The sequence below is a fragment of the Manis pentadactyla genome, chromosome 2, assembly GCF_030020395.1.
Source record: "Manis pentadactyla isolate mManPen7 chromosome 2, mManPen7.hap1, whole genome shotgun sequence".
In the NCBI taxonomy this organism is placed as follows: domain Eukaryota; kingdom Metazoa; phylum Chordata; class Mammalia; order Pholidota; family Manidae; genus Manis; species Manis pentadactyla.
In genome coordinates, this window is record NC_080020.1 from 95,616,712 (window position 1) to 95,641,681 (window position 24,970).

Here is a 24,970-nt window from a genome sequence, read left to right on the forward strand (position 1 = left end):
TGTCCCTACTGAGGTCAGAGGAGGACCAAGTGGGAATGGTGGCCAAAAGCCAAATGAATGAAAGGTGAATATTTTCAAGAAGGGAGTGACCCGCCACATCACATGCTGCTGGCAAGCTAGGGACTCACTGCTGGACTGAGCAGCATGCTGACCTTGATATGAACCTTTTCTCTGGCTGGAGTGGGTCAAAAGAAAACAACAGGTTGAGAACTGTAGACGTCAAGTGAAGACAACTTTTGAAGGTTTGTCAACCATTGGTTATTACACCAGGTGAATTTTGAAGGAAAATTTATGACCACGGACCAGTGCTCTTTGAGGTCTGGGTGTACGTGCTTTCAAGGCCATGCAGAGTCAAGGTCATTTGTGATTTAATCGTTCAGGAAAGCTGCTGCCTAGAAAGTTTACACTTTCTTCAAAGAAAGTTTCTTTCATTTGTCCTTTCTAACAAAGTGCATGGTGGACTACAGTGCAAAACAGCCTAATGGAATTTCCTTCCTCTATGAACTTGAGTTTTGCGTATACTGAGCATACATACCTAGTGTTGGTTGGCTTGATTTGGTGCTGGGCAGGATCTTCAGCCTTATAACTTCTCCTCCCTTGACTTCCCATCATTCATCTCCTGGAGTGTCTGGTAACAGCTCTGGCTTTGCCCCTGCCATCTGGTGTGACCCTGTTTCAGAACAAGTTGGCTCACTGGGTGGTGGGTGGTGGGCAGGAGGGGTAAAATCATTCTTTTGCTTCAGTGTCTGCTTTTTCCCAGGCCACTTGCACAGCAAGGAGACTATTTTTAGAATTAGCATGTTCTGTTACAATGTTGTGAACATTCATTTTAAACCTATATTTAGTGAAGGTTTAATTATCCAAGTAGGGAAACTAATTTCATGCTGTCACCTTTCATTCCTTGCTCATCAAAAGAGCCCCCCACGGCAATTTCAGCTACACCTGCTGAAGGGCAACGGACAAGAAAAATCCATCATCTGAGTTGAGTGTGAGCACAGAAGCGGAGGAAGCCCGCCTCCGTGCTCTCCTGCCCCTGTCCCACCCCTCCTCTCCTCCGGCACACACTCTGTGTGGGGCTGGTGGGGCTGGGTGTCTGACCCGCGCCCCGGAGGGGTCCTCCCTCCCTACACAGAAATCGGGACCAGATTTTCCAAAATCATACACAGGTAACAGGATCTCTTCGTGCCACTTAAAAAGCATGTAGGATGTTGGGGAACATGCTCTGAATGATGAGATTTCTTTGAGTTTTCGGGGATGCCCTTCCTTCATTTCCTCACTCTACCACGCCTGGGGGCGACGCTGGGCCAGGGCTGGGTTGGGGAGTCCAGGCTGATGCAGGCACGGATGATCTAGTGCACGGAGGCTGCTGGTGGGAGAATGGGGAGGGGCCATCTGGCATTAAAAAATGCTCTGGGGCACAGAGTATCGTGCACGTTCATTTACTCATTCAGCAAGTATTTATTGACTGGTCTTGGGAGAGCCCTGGAGCCTGGCTCTAGTGGGAGAGATACAGATGAATAGGAAAAAATTATCCTTTTACAGAGTGGGAGCTCTGAAGGAAAGGAAAGTTTTACATGCGTGGAACAAAGGAGCCTGAGCAAACTGGGTTCAGTGACGCCTGTGCTGAGATCTCCTGCAGTGCTTCCCAGACTTCCTGCGTAGGCGACTCACTTGGGGATCTTCTTACAATACAGATTCCTTCTCCGGTTCCGGGGGCCCGAGATTCTGCATCTCTAACCGAATCCTGTTTTATGCTGATGCTGTAGGTCCATGCACTACGTTGTTAGTACCAAGGATCCTACCGGCGAGGACAAGGCAGAGCAGTGGGGCCCAGAGGGAAATAGTTTCTCAGACAGGGAGCAGCATATGTGCACCCTGCACCTGGGTCTTCTAACCCCCTGTTGACACGCTGACGCACTAGGCAAATAATCATTCCACTCCCTTCCATGATCAGTTCTTAGGATACGTGTTCCTCTTTGGGGACATTTTCCCCCCATTATGACTGCTCTTTAAGCTTACTTTAAATTTCATTTTACCTTTTGTAAGCACTGGGGCTTCTACTTAAAAGGGCAGATTAAAGATACTTCTGTCCATCCCCTTAGAATTTGCTAGAAAAAAAAGGACAAATGTGAATTATGCCTTTGAAAAACTTGAAGACTAATTCTCAAAAGAATATATGGGGAGGGCTGTCAATGCAGGAAAGAGCAAATGTGGGTGCAGAAAGCCTTCCAGAGTGGGTGTTTGTGGATTTAGATCTCGGACAAAGCTAGCAGGAAACCATTTTCTTAAGTAAATTCCTCTCTGAGGGGCAAAACCCATGATCCCTTCTCCAGACTCATAGAAATGCCATCTACATGTGAGGGAGGAAGTGCTGGATCCTATTTCATCCCACATAGCAATGGAAAAAAACAGCTGAATTTAAAAAACACATGCACACAGAGACCTGCTCCCTTTGGTCTGTCTCCTGGTGAGGCAAGATGGAGGAGAGGCAGAATTGTGTCTGCTCTCCAGCTGCCATTATGTTGGCTGGAGAGAGCAAAGCTATATAAGTCACACATGTGGCCTTGTCAAAACAAGTTTCTCCCCAGACCATTGAGAATTTCTGCTAGCTTGGAATTGCTCACGCCCTCATGAAACATCTCCAAAGTCCAGGAATAATACACTCATTTAAAGATGAGCAATCAACAGGCAAGCAAACTCTAAAATCAGTAGTCTTGATACACGTAAACAACAGCAATTGGTGCCAAGATACAGTGTAAGAAAAGACCGTGTGTTCTGGAAAGTTGATTCTGAAGTTTATATAGTAAAATTAAAGAGCAATAATAGGAAAAATCCTTAATCAGAATTAATAATAAGAATGAATGCTCTCATGAACACATATTCTAAAGCTAAAGTGATTAAAACAGTCTGGGACTGGGGCACAGAGGAAAGAAGAGAAAGCTCATGTTTTTTTGTGGATCACAAAAAAGCTTGGAAACTACTTTTACATGTGTCATGTAAATTTTCCATAAAAATACATGTGTGTATATACTTGTATATGCATAGAACAGCTTTGGAAATATATTTAAGAAAAAGAGTTGTTGAGTATCGGAGATAAGGTGGGCAGGAGTGTTGTATTTCTCTATTTTCTTGTTTAACTTTCAAATTTTATACCATTTGGTGTTATCTCTTCACAAAAGTAACACTTTTTTTCAAACCCAACATAGGATATGAATAGGATAAAAAGTACTGAGGATGGGTATGGAATGGTTTACATAGAACACTCCAGTAAGGGCTCTGAATTACCTAACTATCCGGGTCTGCAAGTTCCCTCCCTAGACCTAGACACTTTAAGAGAGGTTTCAGAGATTCATACCACAGTGGATGCATCAACTTTTGTTGATCATTTTTTAGTTTTCATCATTTTCCAGGGTGTTCCCACTGTGGCCTTTTCTCTGTTCATTCAGTCTCCAGTGGGGGAGCCATGGGTGCCTTGGATGTGGGGGGACTTGTCCATTATCTCCATCAGCTCCGCTCAGCTGAAGCCGATGCTGCTTCCTTGTAAAACCCAATCAACTTCCCAATACACATGCATGTGTGTAATGGCAGTGTGCTTGCAGACTGAGTTTTAGAGTCTCCTAGGTTCCTCCTCCTGGTGGGTTCCTGCTACAATCCCCTCCAAACTCTGGGACCACCTCACCCATCCCTGCCTGTTTCCCACATCTCCAAAAAATGGGCACATCCTCTTTCCTTCTGAGAAAACACTGCAATTTATCGGTCAGCCTGAAGAATGCTACCAGTGTATTTAACTTGGGTTTCAGATGGCAACTCAAACATGGGTGTGTTTATGTTGCCCTTTACGAGTATTCCCATAGGCCAAAAGCTTTGAAAAGCAACAGAGGCAGTGGCTGAGTAGAATAACTTCCAGTCTTGAAGTTCCTTTTTCATTGTGTTTCTTTTGGGAAAAGGCTATGAAAGTTAAAAGTGGTGGCTCTCTTGAAGGCCAGGGTCGTTAGCAAACATTTGCAGAGACTCTATCAAGTGCACAGGTTTGTACTAGGTCAGTATGCACAGTTGTACAGGGAAGGATAGAAGCTGCCAGTATGAGGACTCCGCCTGGAAAATGCCCTGCGCCCAGTTCCTCGAACTGAGAATCTAAGCTAAGGAGAACTGAGTGTGTTCAGGCTGCCAGAGCAAGAGGACATCTCTACAGGAAGCAGGACTGAAACTTAATTTTGGACTTGGGGAACACCTTATAAAGTCCAAGCCCTGAAATGCTCAGTTCGTAATTTTTTTAAATAGAAAACATTTTTTTTAGCTATCAAGCCTTTAAGTTTGTTATAACCAACTGAGAAAAACCCCATTTCAACTTCATTCCTAAAATGGGTTTAGCACTGATTATACAGAGAAAAAAGTTCCTCAAATGAAGAATATTACAACTGGAGTTTACCTTTAAATACATTTCATTGATATTTTGTTTTAGGTTCTGGTAGCGAAAGGTGCCAAGATAAGGATTCTGACATGGTCCCTTTCTTGCTCAAATCTAGTTGCTGTCCGCATCATGTGATTTCCCACAAGTTATTCTAAGCCGTTGCTCTCATTTCTGTTTCCTCTCCTCTGAATCTTCCTTTCCATCAGCAGTATTCCTGTTTTTTCCCCTCACCAACTAGCTGTGTGGTTAAGAACCAGTCACTTGAGTTGCCCGGACCCTTGGTCCTGGTCCCATGCGCGTTGTGTCAGACTCAGGGTGACGGTGTCTTATGGCATTTGAAAATAAAGCAAATAAGCTTGACATGGAGAGTAATTTGCACTAGCCTCTGTTTTCCCCGTTACTTAGGAAGGAAAGCTAATGGTAAGTCAGCCCATTCAGTGCTCACGTTATTGCCACATGGTCCAAATAAGAAATGTGTCTCTTTCAGGATCAAAATACATTTTTTTCAAAGTTACCATTGCATCTATTCTTTTTCCTCTTTTGATACTGAATTTATTTCAAAATTTCAAATAAAACCTAGAGGAAGGTATAAGATTTTTGTAGCTATCCAAAAGTTACATTTTTTTTTTGAGTGTCTGAAGGATTTCTAAGTCACGTTCCAGCTCTGAAAGTCATATGACCTTTGAACATGTGCCCTTCCTTAGCTCAGAAAGCCATTTAGAGCAAACTTACTTATCTGCTTTATCCACACTAGGCTTACTCCCCTTCACAACCATCTCCTGCATGTGAAATATTCGTCTTTGACATCTGACAAGCCATGAACTTCTCTGCCAGAGATGAATTCTTCCATCTGGACTGGACCCCTTCATGCAGCCTGGGAGCAGCCTTATCTTTAAGGTAAGGGTCAAAATATAGATGAGAGTAGCCAGGGTGGTAGGAGGAGTAGGAATAGTAGTAAAAACAAAAATGAGAACTTTGTTATAACAATAATGGCAGCTTATGAACACCTTTTATGTGCTAAGCAGTCTATGTTCAATAACTTAACTCTTCACAACAAACTGCAAAGTGGGTATTATTATGAACCCAGTTTTTCAGAAGGGGAAACTGAGGCTTAGAGGTGGTTATAAAGCTTGCTTATGATGGTGAGTAGTGGACTGAGGCCATTTGACTTCCACAACCATACTTTAACCACAGTTCATAAACATTTACCTGTGCATATCCATAGTGTTTCCATCTGTGGCTGTCCCACCTGTCTGATGGGACTCCTGGAGGCACGTTGTGCACCCTTTTATTCTCGTGTACCATGTCAGAGTGCTGCAACAATAAATGAGCCAGTGACTTACTGGCATTACCTCTTAGGGGAGAAGAATTCTCAGGCAAGCTGCAACTGAGCCACTCACCTGAGTCAGCATGAATTTTCCCCAATTGCAGGCTACGTTCCACAGGCCATCAGGGTGACATTGAAGGTTTTGAAGGTTTTGTTCAAGTTGTTCCTCTTTGTCATTTTTTGGCCATACTTCTGAGTGCTTGAATTGGCTAATTTGGGATCTGAATGAAAAATACAGCTCACTTAGAAGTTATGTTAATGGGCAATAAAGATTTTAGAGTCATTTCCAACATGATAAGATCAGCATCCTAGGACCAAGTTATTTTGGTACATTAATTTCAACTTGTTTTAATGGCCTGTGGCCTCCTGCTTAATGCTAATTGAGGCAACAGGTTTAATTCCTTGTAAATAGCAGCTTGTCATGTCCTGTTCCTTAATTCTGGGTTTTATGAAGAACAAAGACAGATATTTATCAATTAAGCAAATTACTGTGCTGTGATCTCTAAAGTCCTTGGGGTCAGTGTCTTATGCTAGCATCTCCAAAACTTTTAATGCAGTCAGTGATTGATAAATATATCCTGATGATGAGACTCGTGATGATTCTGGAGTATTAATTTTATATGTCTTGAAAATGACAATCTAGAGAGGAGCTCAATCATTAATAATTCAGGGATTGTGTTATATGAGAGGGTAATAAACAGGAAGGAGAATTTTTACTAGTGTAAATTTCTGTGAGATATTAAACATAAGCAAATGCCACCAGTTGCCCACTCCTTTCTTTAAACTGAGATGCAACATGGCCTTTTATTTCTTACTCTCTACCTGGGTCAAGAAGCAGCTGTGACTCCTATTCTTCACCTTTCCTATCTCATTCAGAAAAAACTGACAATTTCTGGTTTTCTCTCTTTCAATCTACTACCATTTCTGGAATATGACTTTTGTCCTCTCCTCTTAGAACAAAGTGCCCAAAGGGAGGAAAGGACAGGGTAAGTGGCGAGTTACCCAGGCTCACTTCCTGTCCCTTGCCACAGAAACTGGCTTACCCTTTCCTCCCTTTCTCTTGTCCTGACTTTCTGTTATGCAGCTTTGTGGGGTAGCAAGTAAGTCCATGAGTTCTGAAATCACACTATATAGAGTTGAATTCATTGTGTGATAGTGGGCAAGCTTATCTCTAAAATGGGGGCGATAAGACCTACTTTAGAAGGTTGACATGAGCATTCAGTGAAGTGCCTTGGACAGCATCTGAAGCCTAGTGAGTGGTCCCTGCATAATGGTTATGACTATTTTCTTTCCCTCTGAGGTGTCTTGGCCTACTATCTCTGCCCCTTCCCCTATATTTTACATATGGTGGCCAGATTCATCTCCAAACAAGGATGTTTTGATCTTATTATTAGCTGGTAAAGAAAAAAGAAAACCTTCAGTGGTTTCCCGTGGGTATGAAATCAAGTTCATATTTTTCATTATGAGATTCAAGGTCTTCTATAATCTCAGCTGAACCTATGGCTTTGACTGATACTCCATTCTTCTGCTTAGGATGCTGTGAGTTGTAGTCACAGGTGGGCAAACACCTGGTGGTCTAGAGGACATTTTGCAAAATGTTTCTTTAGTGTTATCCAGCATGCTACATCTGTATATATTGCATGTTTTATGTATAGCTGCTTATTTCCCTAAATGTTAATTGCTCAAGGGCAAGAACTAGGTCTTTTTATCTGTGCAGAAAAGACTTAGTGTAGCAGGTCTGAGACTGCTACCCTTAGAGCCTCATTTGCAAGGTGGGCCCCTGGCTGGCATCTATGAATTTGGTTCTCAAGGTACTCTCAGTCAACAGTTAACAGATAAGTGTGGTTCATTGTGCCTCAAGTTTTGTGCAAACAGTTTATACTTGAACACCTGCTTCCCATCTGGGAGTCTGGAAATTTTGTATGTGCTAGGCAGAGAGTGCCTACATGACCAACCCCCAATAAAAATCTCAAGTCCTGAGTCTCTAAGGAGCTTCCTTAGGCTGATTCATTGCATACATGTTGCTGTATTTTTATTGTGGGGGGATGTGTTCCTCTCATAGGAATTAGACAGCATAAGGAAATCTGTATATAGAATCTTCCAGACACTCTCTGTGTCCATTTCCCTTATGATACAGCTGTGTATCCTTACTACATTGCTGTAAGAAATCTTAGCCATAAGTACAATAATAAGCTGACTTCTATGATTTCTTCTAGTCAATGTCCAAATGTTGAGGTGATTTTTGGGTACCTCTGGCAGAGCACCCTTTCCAAAACAATTCTTATAGTAGGTGCTCAATAAATATTTTGTGATTCAGTATCACAAGTCTCTTAAGCATTGTGGATGCCTAAAATATTTAAACACGCTCTTTGTACTATTTTCTATTACCTTGGCCCCTTTAAATTGTATCTATAGACTAGCAGGCCAATTTGTAATATATGATAGTTTCAAGGTGTCCTTTCATTGCCAATGAAGAATGGTTCTCATTTTGCTTATTCATTCATTTTCTTTTCCTTCTCTACATTTCAAGCAAGTTTTGATATTGCCAGACCAGCTCGTCTGAGCTTTTGTGTTGCAGAATCAAGGGGAAATGTGGAGGTGTGGAAGGAGTGAGGCTTGAGGACTAGGTCTGGGAGAGTAGTTTGGCAGGGGAGGAGGATCTGAAGGAGAGAGGCACAGGAAAGAGCTTGTGTGATGTGAAGAAGCCATATGGAAAGAAGAGGTTTTATGAAGTATTGCTATGAAGTAAGATTCAGTGTTTGAGAAATGGGAAAATAGAATTTGTTGTTTGATATTAGTGCTTGGCTGCTGAGTTATTTTCCTTTGATAATGACCCATACCTAAGCCCAAACTGTGGTTCACAATTCAAGTCTTCCATGTTTCATTGATTTTGCCTGAGGATAGGAGCCATGCCATTTGTAGCTCTAAATTTAGCATGTGTAAATCCTCAGTAAGTTCTTGTGATACTGATTGCTTCCTTCTCAGGCATTTTCTGAATACCTTTGATACATCAGGCAGGGATAAAGAAATGAACAAAAAAAGTCCTTGCCTACATTACAGAGGGGAGATGACTTGCACACACGTATTTCCAACCCTATGAGGTAAATGCTGGTGGTGGAATGTGGGAGCCCGGGGGAGAGCATCTCTTATGCCTACCAGAGCATTGTTCCTGACTAGATCCCACAGTGCCCAAGGAAAAGCCTGGTCCTTATCTAATTTAAGTATACACTAGAAGAGTCTGGGGAAAGGTACATGGCAGATATGATGGGAATTAGGTCTCTAAGAGACGAGCATCTTCTTATCTTCCTGGAGCCCTTCCAAGGTGTCTTTGCAGCAGAATGTTTCGAAGCACAAGGCTTAGACCTCAGCCTTTGGGGTCCAGACACTTGATTTGCTGAGCTTCTTGAGAGGGCATCTGTTTCTTAGGCATATTAATCAGCTAATGAGACTGACGTGCCAATGAGAATGATATATTCATTTTCAATGACAAAGACAACTGTCCCAGAAACAAAATGCTCATCAGCTTGACCATCATGTTTTATTCCAATGGATAGACCTTAAAGCAAATCAATCAATAGCTGGGCTTGATGAGCACAGAATCAGAGCTGGAGGAGTCCATTATATGTCCTTTGTACCTTATTCTGGGATAAAGTAGGACATTCATCTCTCTTTTTTCTCAATAGTCTTTGGCCAAGAGATGTTAAACTAAAAATCTGCTAGTCAAGATGCAGTTTCACCTGGAGAGAGCTTGCGCAAGCACTGTCTACATTTGCCTTTATGGCTGCACTTTCCTGTGATTATATGAGTGATAACTACTCTTTGTGTTGAGGTTTTTTTTTCTTTTTTTTAAAGATGTGAGTGTTTTCAACTGTATTATAAGGCAAGTTTGGCTCATCTGGGAGCTATTGACTCTCTTTAAGGTGACAAAACATAAGTCTTTTTGATGATTAATTTTTGATAGTTTAAAACCTGACTGCTGAAGGGTGATATAATTCTCATTTGGGCAGTTGGGCAGAGGAGGGGCCTCTCACAGGAGCCCTTCATACACATGCTGGTGAGGAGCCCAGGTACATGTAGTATCTCATGGCCTTGAATTTCGCTGGTTTATTTATCGAGGTGCTAGTAAAGCACTGACAATTCATTTTTCTCATATTGTAATGATCAATTTCAGCTTCAGGCTTTGACCTTTCTTTAGTTGCCACTTACTTGATTTTCCTAGAATTAATTAACATTAATAACTTCTGTAAATACATTGTAACTTACCAAGATGAATGTGCCACCCATTGGCAAAGCAGGCCGTACAGTGGTTAGAGTCATAAATTCACAGAGTACCTGTGAATTTTCATTTTCTACTTATCAACACTTACCTCACGGAGTCATACACCTAGTTGGTGATAAAAGTGCCATAATTTTGCAATCCATATTACTTTGCATGTATCTTACTAGCTTTGTGTTCTGTGCCAATCTCTCTGATAGTGTGTGCTTACTGATGGCAGGCCTTTGTCTTTATTTTGTACCCCTACTGTCTAGTCTAGGGATGAAAAAAAATTGTTGGATAGATGATTAGATGATGATAATAAAAAAGAAAAATCTTATTAGCACATGCTGTGTTTGAGGCAATCTGCTAGGTGCAGTACTGAACAAAGGTGATAAAGATAAAGTGCTGTTCTCAAGATACAGAGACCGTAAGGTGAACATACAAACGGCTGTAATGCAAGGAAGAATGAAAGTGCCCTAAAGGAGTTACAAATGCATGACTTCAGTGAATCAGAGAATGGATTGATGGCAAGTCATGGGAATATGGGATGAGGCTTCATGGAGGAGGTGGTTTGACCTGAATCTTGGAGATAAAAATGAGCTGATAGTTTGGGAGAGCAAGGTGGGCAAAGGGAATTGTAGGAAATAGGAAGATGAAACATTTTTGGAAAACTGGGATGTTTATGTTCAGGGGTGTTGTATGAGGTGATGTGCATGTGTGTGGATGGGGATGGAGCAAAGCAAGGAGAAAAAGTGAGGTAAGTTCCCAGGCAGCTTTGCGTGTTCAGGCTCAGGGCTTTGCCCTTGGTTCATCAGCCGCTGTGGTCTTTGAATATGACGTGACAGCAGAGGTCATCCGGCAGCAGGAGGTGGGCTGGCTTTGAGGGGCAGGAGAGTGAGGCAGTGAGATGAGTTGGGAGGTGATTGCAGAGTAGTTCAGGAAGGAGGTAGAGAGCAAGTGACCCCAAGGTTGGGGGTCGGGGGTAGCAGAGATAAAAAAGAAGGGGCAGCCTTAGTGAGCAAGGCAACATGGGAAATGCCAGAGTGAGAAGAGCCGGTGATGGAGATGCCTTTAACAGCATGCATTTCATCCTTACCATGGATTGTGAAGCTCACCTGTCTAACACTGATCTCTTTAGACTGCGGGCTCCTAGAGGGCAGGGCTCACACACTCTTCATCCACTGCAAAGAGCTGGCAGGCGCTTGCTGAATGTTTGCCGAAAAGGGAACGGCAGTCAGGATATTTGGCCTGGTGGTGGTAGGAGTGTTAGCGGGAGTGACATGTTTCATTAGGACATACTGGAAGTAGGGCATGTGGTCTATTTTTCTCACATAGTTTCTAGAAATAGATTACAGAAAGAACTGGAGAACAATTACAAGCTAATGTATAAATGAGGGCAAGACAGAGAAAACACGGTCAACGCTCCTTTCAAGATGTCAGGAGGATTGGCGAGAAAACACAGCATGGCATCCATCAAGGCAGACTGGAATGCCAAGCAGCTGCGGAGGCCGGGATGGTGGGCTGTTCAGCCAGTGCCCCCCGCGGGGAGGGGCTGGTGGAGCCGGGAGTAGAGTGTGTGGGCTCTGGAGTCGGGCTGCTGGAGTCCTAACGCTGGCTTTTCTACTGATTCATTCTGTGGTTTCAGTGATTCACTTTCTCTTGCCTTAATTTCCTCTTCTGCAAAATGAGGATAATAGCCTCCAAAAACACATGTACGGCCTTCAGGACTGAGCCTGGAATGCAGTAAGGCCTCCATAAGCATTAATTACTCTTCGTATGGAAACCCACTGTGACCATTTTGTGTTATCCCACTGAATCCTAAATAATTGTGTAGGTAGTGACATTAGCTTCATTCCACAAACCAGGAAACAAGTGCAGAGAGGTTTCGTAATTTGCTCAGGTTCACACAGCCACTTAATGCTGAAGCTCACCTCAGATGGGTTCTTGCTCATTCCATCTGGCGCCTGGGCTCAGGCCCTTTCCATATGGCACACGGCTAAGCTGCGTAGATAACGATGAGACCACTTGTGAGTAATTTAGATTTAATCCACCGGTACTAGGGAGCTGTGACATATCTCAGGGCAGGGGCATAATGTGAGGAAACTGTACGCTGAGAGGTCCTTCTGGCAGTCCTGTCAAAGAGAGCAGGCAGGCAGGCTGGTGTGCTGAGGATCCAGACTGGAGATGGCTAAGGAAACGGCAAGGTGTGGCGAGCCAGAGTCTGCTGCGGTGGGAGAACCGTCTGAGTTTGTGCCGATGAGCCGGAACTGACAGAATCCCATAGAAATTTGCTGAAGAGGCTTGTGTGGGGTGGAGCTTGGAGCTTGAAACATGAGACTTTAAGAAAGTATTGATGCCGTGAAGGGTAATGAGGAACTTGTGGGGGAAGCCGCTAAAGTAAAAGTGCCTTTAGAGGAAACAGCTTGGAGGGTGGAGTCTGCATATCAAAGCGGGACACTTTGTTACTTTTAGTGGCCATTTGGTTCTGAAGGGAACACTGGGTCATCTCTAGTTCATTGTAGATCCTGCTCACTTGTCTCCTTTATTAAGGCAGGAAGCTGATGGATTATTCCTTTCTTCCCTGGAGGGGGGATGTTTTCTGTACACATTCAGTATGTGGCCTCCTTTCAAAAAGGAGGCTTACACCTCACTGTAATTTTCTTCCACCAGGAGCACTGATTTGCATTTGGGAGTTAGGAAAATCAGTTCTGTTGACTTCCTGTTTCTATCTGGGCCCTCTGAGCAGAACTTCCCATTCGAGTAGGATGAAGCAGTGAACAGAAACCTGGAATTTTCTTCTACAGTTTATCTGCTGGGGCACAAAGTAAGTTCGTGGTCTGAGGTGTTTGTCTCAGCCCACCTCCAAGTCTGTCCTGCCGTTCTTGCCTTTATACTGCAGGAAAGAACAGATGAGGCTGCTGGTCTCTCCCTGCAAGCTAGTCCTGAGCTTTAGGGCAGCGCTCCAGGCACTCAGACGCTCTAAAGCTACAGCTCCGACTGAGCTCCTGCCGGGTTGCGAAATTACAGCAGGTTCTCCCTTTGACAGTTCCTACGAATATTGTATTTTGGATTATCTTTTTTAGGTTTCCTGTTTGAACCCTTTATTTTACTTGCAAGTGTAAAAGGGCAAAGGAGGCAGATTTTTTCATTTTTCCTTTCCTTTTCCTTCTTTCTCTGTTTATAATTCAGGATTACCTTGCCCCTCATTATCTCATTACTTCCTTCATAGCACCCTAGGAGGTGGATACTACCCCCATTTTACAGAAGGTGAAACTGAGGTTTCAGAGAATTGTAGTTACTTGGCCAAAGTCACTCAGGTAATAACAATGCTGAGACTGGATCCTCAGCCTTCTGTGTTCAGGTCTCTCACACTTTCTTTTCTCCAATAACACATGGCTTTTCTGGTGGCAGGATGCTCACAGAAAGGAGAGGAAATGGTGGCTGGGCTGGAAGGCCTGAACAGATCCACCATAGAATTGTGTACCCTGATTAATAAATAGAAAATGTTAACTAAAAATATCGCTGCACAATTCCTCAAGCATATAAGACTTTGGGTCTCTTTTTGCATCGCAGACTTGAGGACAATATGATCAATGGAGTCATTCACTGTATGCAAGAGAATAGCTAAAAAAGTCAGGTGGGGCTGGCAAGCTGGGGCACAGCCGAAGTGGTAGCTCACACCTTGCACCCAGGTGATGTGAGTTCCCTTGGTTGTTGAGCTGGGGATGGTACCAAAAAGACCCTTTCATTTGCCCTGCTTCCCAAATCTTGGCAAAGTAAGTGGAGGGTGTGGAATAATTGTAAGTTGAGGTTGATGATAAGTATCCGGACTTGAACATCCAGTCAGTCCCAGAGGTAGGGAAAAGGGACTGGAATTAGTGGCTGCTTGAAGAGGGTGGAGAGGGAACTCTGGTTCTTAGGAATGAGTGAGATTTAGGACAGGGCAGTGAGCAAGGTCCTAGGAAGCCTCGGCTGCCTGTCTTGCCTAGTGTGTTTACAGAGTGACCTGCTCAGCCAGGGCTCTGGAGGGTCTCTTTCATTCCGAGGAGTCCTCAGGACTATACATAAAACCAGGCTGTCCTGGTAGATAGTAGGCTCCAAGGGACCTCCTGGGCCAGGACCACCCATTGGCAGGTGTTCTCCTGACACAGTTTGTCAGCAGTACCCAAGCCAGGCAGTGCCCTCTCTTCCTGAATCAAGCTCCGCCCTCGCCAGTCCCAAAGCAGAAGTGGCTAGATGGGCGATGATCTGGGTGCTGGCCTGGGGCCACTGTCCATGTTGATGTGAGATCCTGACTCTTCTCCTTCTGGGCTCCTAGATGACAGGGAGTGAATGAGGGAAATCAAATATTGTGGCAAGGTGGGGCTGGCAAGCTGGGGCATGGCCAGCAGGCGTCTCTCACTGGAAGCAGATGCTGAGAGAGGAAGACTTTGAGATTTGGGAAGGACTCTCAGAAGTCTTCAGTCCTAAGGCAAAGGATTAAACAGTAAAAAACACTCTCAGGCTTTTAATACTGTCCAGGTGTGGGGTTAATATTCCATGTAACTGGCTGATGGAAGTGGGGTGGGGACCTGGAGACAGAGAACAAAGGAGATTATCAAGAACATGGTCTTTCAGTTGACTAGAGGCCCTCTGGCTGCATGGCACAGTCCTCCAGAGAGGGCTCCCGTCTCTGCACATCGCACCAAACAGCCTGCATTATGTTCCTTAAAAGCCTGTGACAGACTTTCTTTTTTGTAAACTGAATTCTATTTTGAAGGCATGAGGGAGTATCACTATCCAAAAGAACCTCATGGGAATCACTTTTGAAAAATCACAGCATCATTTTAAGGGAGAATTCAACAATTGGTTTGAATCTCTGGGTTTTAATGCATTTGTTCAATGGATTCAGCATTTCACCATTTCACTGGGAGGGGGAGAGTTTTTCTCTTACATATGTGGTCTGCAAAGCTCTTAGCTGAATAATTATTTTCCAACTATTGTTACTTTTGATGTACTAAAAACCGTTTCATATAACTGAATTTAAACAACATAAAAAAGTTATTTTCCTTAAGGAACTGTGCTTTTTCAAGGAAAGGACTTCTCATCTCTAACAGGACTTTTGGAGACAGTTATCAAAGGACAGTCCTACCAACAGAGACACTCTGCCTCTAGTCTATCTTTTGGAAAATGAACATTTATTTTTTTCCAAGCAGGACGCTGTGAGCTCAGTCATGTACACTACAAAAATAATTGGTGTGTGTTTGTACGCCTTGTGCCAGATTTCATGCTTGTTGAAAGGTAATTGGAATCAAACCAGCACATTTAAAGGTCAACTGGTTGTTCTTACACAGTGCAGAATTTTAACTGTTTAATTATCGTGGATTTTAACCAAATGGCCATTTTAGGAAGGAGGAGAGACTGCATGACTGTGTTTTAACTTCCTGACCTTCTTGTCCTCAAACTTTTAAAAAGCCTCCAGGGCTTTCTTGTGGATGAAAAGGGTCTGATAAGTGGGTGGGAAAGAGTTAGTCCTTTTTAAACTATTAAATTCAAATCCAGGATAATAGGACAATACACTTCATATAAGCAATGTCTAAATGTCAGGCTGAAAGTTCTCTCTCTTTTTAGTAAGTACTTCAGATTTGCTAGTAAGAGCTGCTAATAGCCCTAACTGTTTCCTTCTTGTCTTCCCAACTTTGAGCACATTTTTTAGTTTCTTGGAAAGCTTGGTGAGAAAACTCCACATAATCATCAATATTTAGCCCAACTGCTTGATGTTTACTCTATTTCTGGGGTGGGTATTTCACTGGGCTTTAGGATTTTGATGACTCTTTTCCCCTCAGTTATTTCAGGTGTATGGGTTAAATCATTTATTTTGTCGATCTTCAAAATACTTTCTGTCTATCAACTTGTTTAGTGGGTTTCCCAAAATAAGGCAGGGGACTGGCCTGGCTCAAATAAGTAGGGTGAATTTTAGTCATCAGATGTTAAATCATCTTTTTCTTGGATTAGTGTCCTGATGAATCCCTAGCAACTTTTCAACCTTCATCATGAAGCCTAGTTTGGAAGCTACAAAAGCAGTGTCTTTTTTCAGGAAAAAAACTCTCTGAGATTGACTTTGGACATTTCCACAAATGTCATGCATGAGTTTACTGGTAATGGCAGTTGGGGTCCAAGCATCCACTTGGGTGTGTGTAAACTCTTGTAATTCTAACTAAAGGCAGACTAAAGTTACCCTGAAAAATCAGATACCCACTTTGTTGAGAAGATTATTCAGTATTCTTTCTTAGTCACTCTTAACTCAGTTCACAGTTTGCTCTTAGTTCTTTTCTTTACGTATTCTTCACAGCTGCTTGCTTAGCTGTGAGATCGTGCTAGATGCTTAAAAACTGCCTCACTTGTCTCATCTGCAAAATAGAGATAACCTTATTTACCTCAGTATTATTGTGATGATTAAATGTAAATTATTTCATGAAAAATGCTTGAAACAATGCCTGGCACAAAAGAGATACTCAATAAATATTAACTCATTATTACTATCAGTATTTTTGCTATAATTCTGATCATTTTCACGAAGTTCTATGACATGTGGAGGTGCTTGAAGGAAACCTCCAGGGTATCTTCTGTTTGCGGTGGTACCCAGAGCTCAGGTTAAAGCAGCTCTCATTCTTAACCCCTCAATCATTTTTGCCTACACCCCAGCTGGGGTTGTGTGGGACACATCCTAAGGGAGATGGTGGTCCTGAACCAGAGAGCTGATTTGCCAGGGTGGGTCTTGAGGGAAAAGATTCAGAGGCAGAAATGGTGGCAAGGAGACTGTCCAGCTACTGAGGGAGAGTCTGAAAGCCCAAAGCAGGTGAAAAGCAGAAAGAGTATGACTCATGGGTGGATTTCAGAAATGGACTGGTAGATGGGTGCCAAGAGGAAACCTGGAGAAATGTCTCAGAGAGCTGCCCTTTATCTTCACTCACTGTCTCTGCAGCACCCTCTGCCCTGAGCCTTTAACACCCTTCCTGAATGAAGGCTGTGTTCTTGAGCATTCTCTTTCAAAGACATTGTGCTTTGGTTGCGTTCATTGTATTGGTCTGATTTTCTTCCCTAATTCATTCATTGACATCCTATAGTTCTCACCATTCAGTTCCATCACAAACTTACAAATCTAAGGTTTCATCTGAGCCAAAGCAAAAATGGTATAGCTGTGAAATACATGCTACAGTAAGTAGCAGGTGTTATAACACTTAATGACACTTAGAATTCTGTTGGAAAATAGTTTGCAGAGCATGGTTTTTCAAATATTTTTATTGCAATTAACAACAGAACTTTACATCCTAGTCTCTGTATACGTGTATGTATATTTATGTGCATAGCTTAAGCAAAAGTGTCGTGAAACACTGTTTAGTCTTACTGCACAGGATGCACTTGGATAATTTCTACCTTATTGAAAAGAATGCTGTTTGTAACCCATTAAGCACATAACTGCAATCTGAAAAATCCTGTCCTAGAGTACCATCCGGTGGTTGCCTTTTGGGCTCTTATATACTGTCCACATGTCATACATGAAAGAGGGTTGTGGCCATCTCAGATATATTTTGAGGAAGTTTCTTCTTGCCTTGATATAAAAAAAAAAGTCAAGAACTAGTACATCATTGTAAAACAGAGCTCTAAAGAAAAGGAACAAGGGGTGAAGACTGATCTATCAGATATTGACAATTATTATGAAGTATAGGAATTAAGACAGTGTGGTGTTGACACAAAGATAGAAAAATAGCCCACAATTGTGGTGTTATACATCTTTTGTTAGGTCTATTTCTGTGTATTGGATATTTTTTATGCTGTTGCAAACTGTAATATTTTGTAAATTTCAATTTCTATTACTAGTATCAAATATAATTGATTTTTATATCCAGCAATGTTGCTAAACTCCCTGGTTAATTCAAATACTTTATCTATAGATTCTTTTGAATAACAGTCATGTTATCTAAAAATATTGGTGCTTTTACTTATTTTTCCAATCCTATGCCTTTTGTGTGTATTTTCTTTTATTTTGACTAGGCCTTTGAGTACAGTGTTAAAAAATGGTGATAGCAAATATCCTTTTCTCTTTCCTGATCTCAGAGGAAAAGTTTGGAACATTACAGTATTAAAAGTGAAGTTTGCTCTGGTGTTTAAAATTTGTTTTTGTGGCAACCTCAGTTTTGTTTTGAAATAGTGTTTGCTTAGGGACTCTTTTCCATCCATTCACCTTCAATCTCTTTATATGCTTATGTTTAAGGGATATCTATTGTAAGCACATGTACTTTTTGTTTAATCCAGCCTGGCAGATTTTCTCTTTTACTTGAAATACTTAATTTGCTTATATCTTATGTAATTACTTATATGTTTGAATTTAACTCTCTCATCTTGTCATTTATTCCTCATCTGTTTAATCTTTTTTGTTCCCCTTTTCTTTTTCACTTTTATTTAGTTTGAGGTTTAAAAATATTATTGTCATTATCTACTTTTCCCCAGCTATTGGCTTAGTAGTTAAACATCTTTCTCTATGCCCCTAGTGGTTAACGGAAATTATTACATGCATCATTGACTCATTAAAGCCTAGGATAAATTAATATTTTTTGCCATTTACTAACTAACTCACCAACATTAAAATACTTTAATTTCATTCCCTCCCCCACTCCCAGTATATACACTCTTGTTTAGGTGTTTTAATTTCACATATATATTTAAACTCCTCAGTACATTATTATTGAATACATTCAGTATTCATTTAGATTTACCCACATTTTTAGCCCCTGTTTTGCGTCTTCATTTTTTTCTGTATCTCAGTCTTCCATCTGTGGCCATTTTTTTTTCCTTCCTGACCGGTACAATAGTGTTTCTTTGAGTATGTGTCTGCTGCTAAGGAGTCTCATGGTTTTTGTTTTTCAGAGAATATCTTCATTTTATCTTTGTTTCAGGAAGATGTTTTCACTGGGTGTAGAATTCTAGGTTGGCAGTTATTTTCAGTGTTTTAAAGATATTCCATTATTTTCTGCTTCCATTGTCACCCAATATCTTCTAAATCTTACCTTGGTAGGTAGATAATATAGTTGGCAAGCAAATATTTAACTCAAAGGATGAATTAAAATGCACCCATGAATTCATAATTCTGTATTTATGGCATCTAAAGTTTTTTTTACATGCACATCAAGAGCAGATGATCAAAGGAGTCCAGTATTTGACTATTTAACATAAAGATCTTTGTTTTATATGGTGACTGAAGGACAGCCCAGGATTCTTGAAACATAGCCTATGAGGTATAACTCTCCAAAAGGATGAGGGGTCATAATACATATGTAAACCCTAGGTTAAAAGAAATATGTAAAAGTGTGCAAAGACAATACAAAAAAACACAATGTCTTGCTCAAACTTGACTTTCACAGCCTTAGAGTAGTTCATTTTCTAAGAAACACATAATACTATTCCATCTCCTTTTTATTTTATAAAGTCAGTCCAATGCTTACATTAGCTTCCCTGATAATTTACAATTTAATTTTTACACGGTTGTTGGTTAGCTGTGTTTTACTGAACATTTTCATTTTTGGATAGCAGTTGTTGGAAAAATACATGTGACACTTTCAATTGAGCATATAGGGTTTATAACTGTATATGACTTATGACTTATTTCTTCACCTAGAAAAGTATTTTGGCTGCAATATTATCTTCTTTAGCATTAATATAGTGCTTGAAATGTGAACTAAACTATTTTAAAATATTTTTTTTCCTATACTAAAATTTACTACAATATAATGTACCAGTAGACAATGTGGGTTTTAGAGTAAGACAGACCTGGACTCAGATAGTAGCTCTGTCAATTATTAGTTGTATATCCTTGGAAAATAACTCCACCTCTTCAAGTCTTAGTTTTTTTTTTTTCCAAATTTTATTTTTATATCATTTATGTACAATTACTTGAACAACATTATGGTTACTAGACTCCCCCTAGTATCAAGTCCCCCCCACATACTCCATTACAGTCACTGTCCATCAGTGTAGTAAGATGCTATAGAATCATAAGTTGTCTTCTCTGTGTCCCCACCCACTATATCATGTGTGCTAATCGTATTGCCCCATTTTCCCCCTTATTCCTTCCTTCCCAGCCATCCTCCCCAGTCCCTTTCCCTTTGGTACCTGTTAGTCCATTCTTGGGTTCTGTGAGTCTTCTGCTGTTTTGTTCCTTCAGTTTTTTCTTTGTTCTTATACTCCACAGATGAGTGAAATCATTTGATACTTGTCTTTCTGTGCCTGGCTTATTTCACTGAGCATAATATTGTCTAGCTCCATTCAAGTTGTTGCAAATGGTAGGATTTGTTTTCTTCTTATGGATGAATAATATTCCATTGTGTATATGTACCACCTCTTCTTTATCTATTCATCTACTGATGGACACTTAGGTTGCGTCCATTTCTTGGCTATGTAAATAGTGCTGCGATAAACATAGGGGTACATATGTCTTTTTCAAACTGGGCTGCTGCATTCTTAGGGTAAATTCCTAGGAGTGGAATTCCTGGGTCAAATGGTATTTCTATTTTTAGTTTTTTGAGGAACCTCTGTACTGTTTTCCACAATGGTGAACTAGTTTACATTCCCACCAGCAGTGTAGGAGGTTTCCCCTTTCTCCACATCCTTGTCAGCATTTGTTGTTGTTTGTCTTTTGGATGTTGGCCATCCTAACTGGTGTGAGGTGATATCTCATTGTAGTTTTAATTTGCATTTCTCTGATGATTAGCAATTTGGAGCATCTTTTCATGTGCCTGTTGGCCATCTGAATTTCTTCTTTGGAGAAGCGTCTGTTCAGATCCTCTGCCCATTTTTTAAACTGGCTTATTTGCTTTTTGTTTGTTGAGGTGTGTGAGCTCTTTATATATTTTGGATGTCAACCCTTTATCGGATCTGTCGTTTATGAATATATTCTCCCATACTGTAGGATGCCTTTTTGTTCTATTGGTGGTGTTCTTTGCTGTACAGAGGCTTTTTAGTTTGATATAGTCCCACTTGTTCATTTTTGCTTTCGTTTCCCTTGCCCGGGGAGATATGTTCATGAAGAAGTTGCTCATGTTTAAGTCCAAGAGATTTTTGCCTATATTTTCTTATAAGAGTTTTATGGCTTCATGACTTACATTCAGGTCTTTGATCCATTTTTAGTTTACTTTTGTGTACAGGGTTAGACAATAATCCAGTTTCATTTCCTGCATGTACCTGTCCAGTTTTGCCAACACCAGCTGTTGAAGAGGCTGTCATTTCCCTGTTGTATATCCATAGCTCCTTTATCATATATTAATTGACCATATATTCTTGACTTTACATCTGGACTCTCTATTCTGTTCCACTGGTCTATGGGTCTGTTCTTATGCCAGTACCAAATTGTCTTGATTACTGTGGCTTTGTAGTAGAGCTCGAATTTGGGAAGTGTGATCCCCCCTGCTTTATTCTTCCTTCTCAGGATTGCTTTGGCTATTAGGGGTCTTTTGTGGTTCCATATGAATTTTAGAACTATTTGTTCCAGTTTGTTGGAGAATGCTGTTGGTATTTTGATAGGGATTGCATTGAATCTGTATATTGCTTTAGGCAGGATGCCCATTTTGACAATATTAATTCTTCCTAGCCAAGAGCATGGGATGAATTTCCATTTATTAGTGGATGATCTTTTTGATGTGTTTTTGAATTCAGTTTACTAATATTTTGTTGAGTATTTTTGCATCTATGTTCATCAGGGATATTGGTCTGTAATTTTCTTTTTTTGTGGTGTCTTTGCCTGGTTTTGTTATTAGAGTGATGTCGGCCTCTTAAAATGAGTTTAGGGGTATTCCCTCCTCTTCTGTTTTTTGGAAAACTTTAAGGAGGATGGGTATAATGTCTTCACTAAATGTTTGATAAAATTCAGCAGTGAAACCATCTGGTACAGGGGTTTTGTTCTTCGGTAGTTTTTGATTACCAATTCAATTTCTTTGCTGGTAATCGATTCAGATTTTCTGTTTCTTCCTTGGTCAGCCTTGGAAGGTTGTATTTTTCTAGAAAGTTGTCCATTTCTTCTATGTTATCCAGTTTGTTACCATATAATTTTTCATAGTATTCTATCATAATTCTTTGTATTTCTGTGTTGTCCGTAGTGATTGTTCCTTTCTCATTCCTGATTCTGTTTGTATGTGTAAACTCTTTTTTTCTTGATAAGTCTGTCTAGGTGTTTATCTATTTTATTTTCTCAAAGAACCAGCTCCTGCTTTCATTGATTCTTTCTATTGTTTTATTCTTCTCAATTTTATTTATTTCTGCTTTAATCTTTATTATGTGTCTCCTACTGACATTGGGCCTCATTTGTTCTTTCTTTTCTAGTTTCATTAATTGTGAGTTTAGACTGTTCATTTGGGATTGTTCTTGTTTCCTGAGGTAGGCCTTTATTGCAATATATTTCCCTCTTAGCACAGCCTTCACTGGGTCCTGCAGATTTTGTGTTGTTGAATCATCATTGTCATTTGTCTGCATGTATTGCTTGATTTCTGTTTTTATTTGGTCATTGATCCATTGATTATTTAGGATCATGTTATTAAGCCTCCATGTGTTTGTGGGCTTTTTTGTTTTCTTTGTGTAATTTATTTCTAGTTTCATACCTTTGTGATCTGAGAAGCTGGTTGGCACAATTTCAATCTTTTTGAATTTACTGAGGTTCTTTTTGTGGCCTAGTATATTATCTATTCTTGAAAATGTTCTATGTGCACTTGAGAAGAATGTGTATCCTGGTGCTTTTTGATGCAGTGTTCTGTAGATGTCCATTAAGTCCATCTGTTCTAATACATTGTTCAGTGCCTCTGTCTCTTTACTTATTTTCTGTCTGGTTGATCTGTCCTTTGGGGTGAGCGGTGTGTTGAAGTCTCCTAAAATGAATGCATTGCATTCTATATCCCCCTTTAATTCTGTTAGTATTTGTTTCACATATGTAGGTGATCCTGTGTTGGGTGCATAGATATTTATAATAGTTATATCCTCTTGTTGGACTGACCCCTTTATCATTATGTAATGTCCTTCTTTGTCTCGTGTTACTTTCTTTGTTTTGAAGTTTATTTTGTCTTATACAAGTACTTCAACTCCTGCTTTTTTCTCCCTGTTAGTTGCATGAAATTTCTTTTTCCATCCCTTTACTTTCAGTCTGTATATGTCTGCGTTTGAAGTGAGTCTCTTGTAGGCAGCATATAGACAGGTCTTGTTTTTTAATCCATTCCGTGACTCCATGTCTTTTGATTGGTGCATTCAGACCATTTACATTTAGGGTGATTATTGATAGGTATGTACTTATTGCCATTTCAGGCTTTAGATTCGTGGTTACCAAACGTTCAAGGTATCTAACAGTCTAATTTAACTCACGTCATGTGCTATTACAAACACAACTTAAAGGTTCTTTTTTGTTTTTCCTCCTTTTTCTTCCTCCTCCATTCTTTGTATGTTTTGAGTCATATTCTCTACTCTTTGTCTATCCCTTGGGTAGCCTTAGGAATACTTCCATCTATAGGAGTCCCTCCAAAATGCACTGTAGAGGTGATTTTTGGTTGGTAAATTCTCTCAACTTTTTCTTATCTGGAAATTGTTTAATCCTTCCTTCAAATTTAAATGATAACTTTGCTGGGTATAGTATTCTTGGTTCAAGGCCCTTCTGCTTCATTGCATTAAATATATCATGCCACTCCCTTCTGGCCTGTAAGGCTTATGCTGAGAAGTCTGATGATAGCCTGATGGGTTTTCCTTGTATGTGATCTTTTTCTCTCTCTAGCTGCTTTTAAAAGTCTGTCTTTTTCCTTGATCTTTGCCATTTTAATTATTATATGTCTTAATGTTGTCTTCCTTGGGTCCCTTGTTTTGGGAGATCTGTGCACCTCCATGGCTTGAGATACTATCTCCTAACCCAGATTGGGGAAGTTTTCAGCAGTTACCTCCTCAGTGACACTTTCTGTCCCTTTTTTTTCTCTTCTTCTTCTGGTACCCCTATAGTATGAATATTGTTCTGTTTGGATTGGTCACACAGTTCTCTCAATATTCTTTCATTCTTAGAGATTCTTTTTCTCTCTGTGCCTTAGCTTCTTTGTATTCTTCTCTAATTTCTATTCCATTTACCGTTTCTTCTACTACATCTAGTCTGCTTTTAAATCCCTCCATTATATGTTTTATTTCAGATATGGAATTTCTTAATGATTGAATCTCTGACTTAAATTCGTTCCTGAGTTCTTGAACATTTTTCTGTAACTCCGTAATCATGTTTATGATTTTTATTTTGAGCTCTTTTCAGGCAGATTGGTGAGTTCAGTTTCATTTCACCCTTTTTCTGGGGTTTGTGAGATTTTGGTCTGAACCGTGTTCTTTTGACATTTCATATTTCTGTGTGGTGCCCACTAGTGCCCAGAAGCTCGTCTCTGGAGCTGCTCAGCCCCTAGAGTGAGGTTGGAGGTCATAGGGAAGCGGAGCTGGTGCATGGGAGAGAGGAAAGATCTGTTTCCTGATTCCCATCTTTGGTGCCTGTCTCTGGTGTCAGAGCCATTGGGCCAAGCACACAGGTGTAAGCCTCTGTGCTTGGTGTCTCTAGCTGTTGTAGGCAGGTCTCCCTCAGACTGGCCTGATGCCAGCACAGTGACTGCAGTTTTGTGAACCTGTCTTGGCAGGCTAGGAGGAAGGCACCACAGGCTGCGTGTCACCATGGGGGGCTTTGGAGCTGAGTAGGCAGCCAGGGGGATGAGGTGCCTGAATTTCTCAACCAGCTGGGCAGAGGTGCCCAGACAACCTTGTCTAGCTCTCCCCTCCCCCGTGCAGCAAGCTGTATGCAAACCCCACTCTTTCAGCAGCCCTCTCGCTGCTAGGAAGCCTCTCAGACCACCTGCCTTTCCCTTGTCCCAGAGCAGCTGGGTGTGGATCCTGTCCTCCACAAAAGGCCGGATTCTGTCTCTCAAGCACTCTGCCTGTCTGAGCTCCCCAA

General features: G+C 41.0%; 1 protein-coding gene across 1 annotated transcript in view; it reads left to right on the forward strand.

The window, feature by feature from the left end:
* The first annotated feature begins 12,723 nt into the window (after positions 1–12,723).
* The window catches only part of LOC130678902 (cAMP-specific 3',5'-cyclic phosphodiesterase 4D-like), a 477,031-nt gene continuing 464,784 nt past the window's right edge, over positions 12,724–24,970 (forward strand). The window contains exon 1 of the mRNA XM_057495052.1: positions 12,724–12,820. The gene's annotated coding sequence lies outside the window, so the exon portion shown is untranslated. The remainder of the gene's footprint in view (positions 12,821–24,970) is intronic.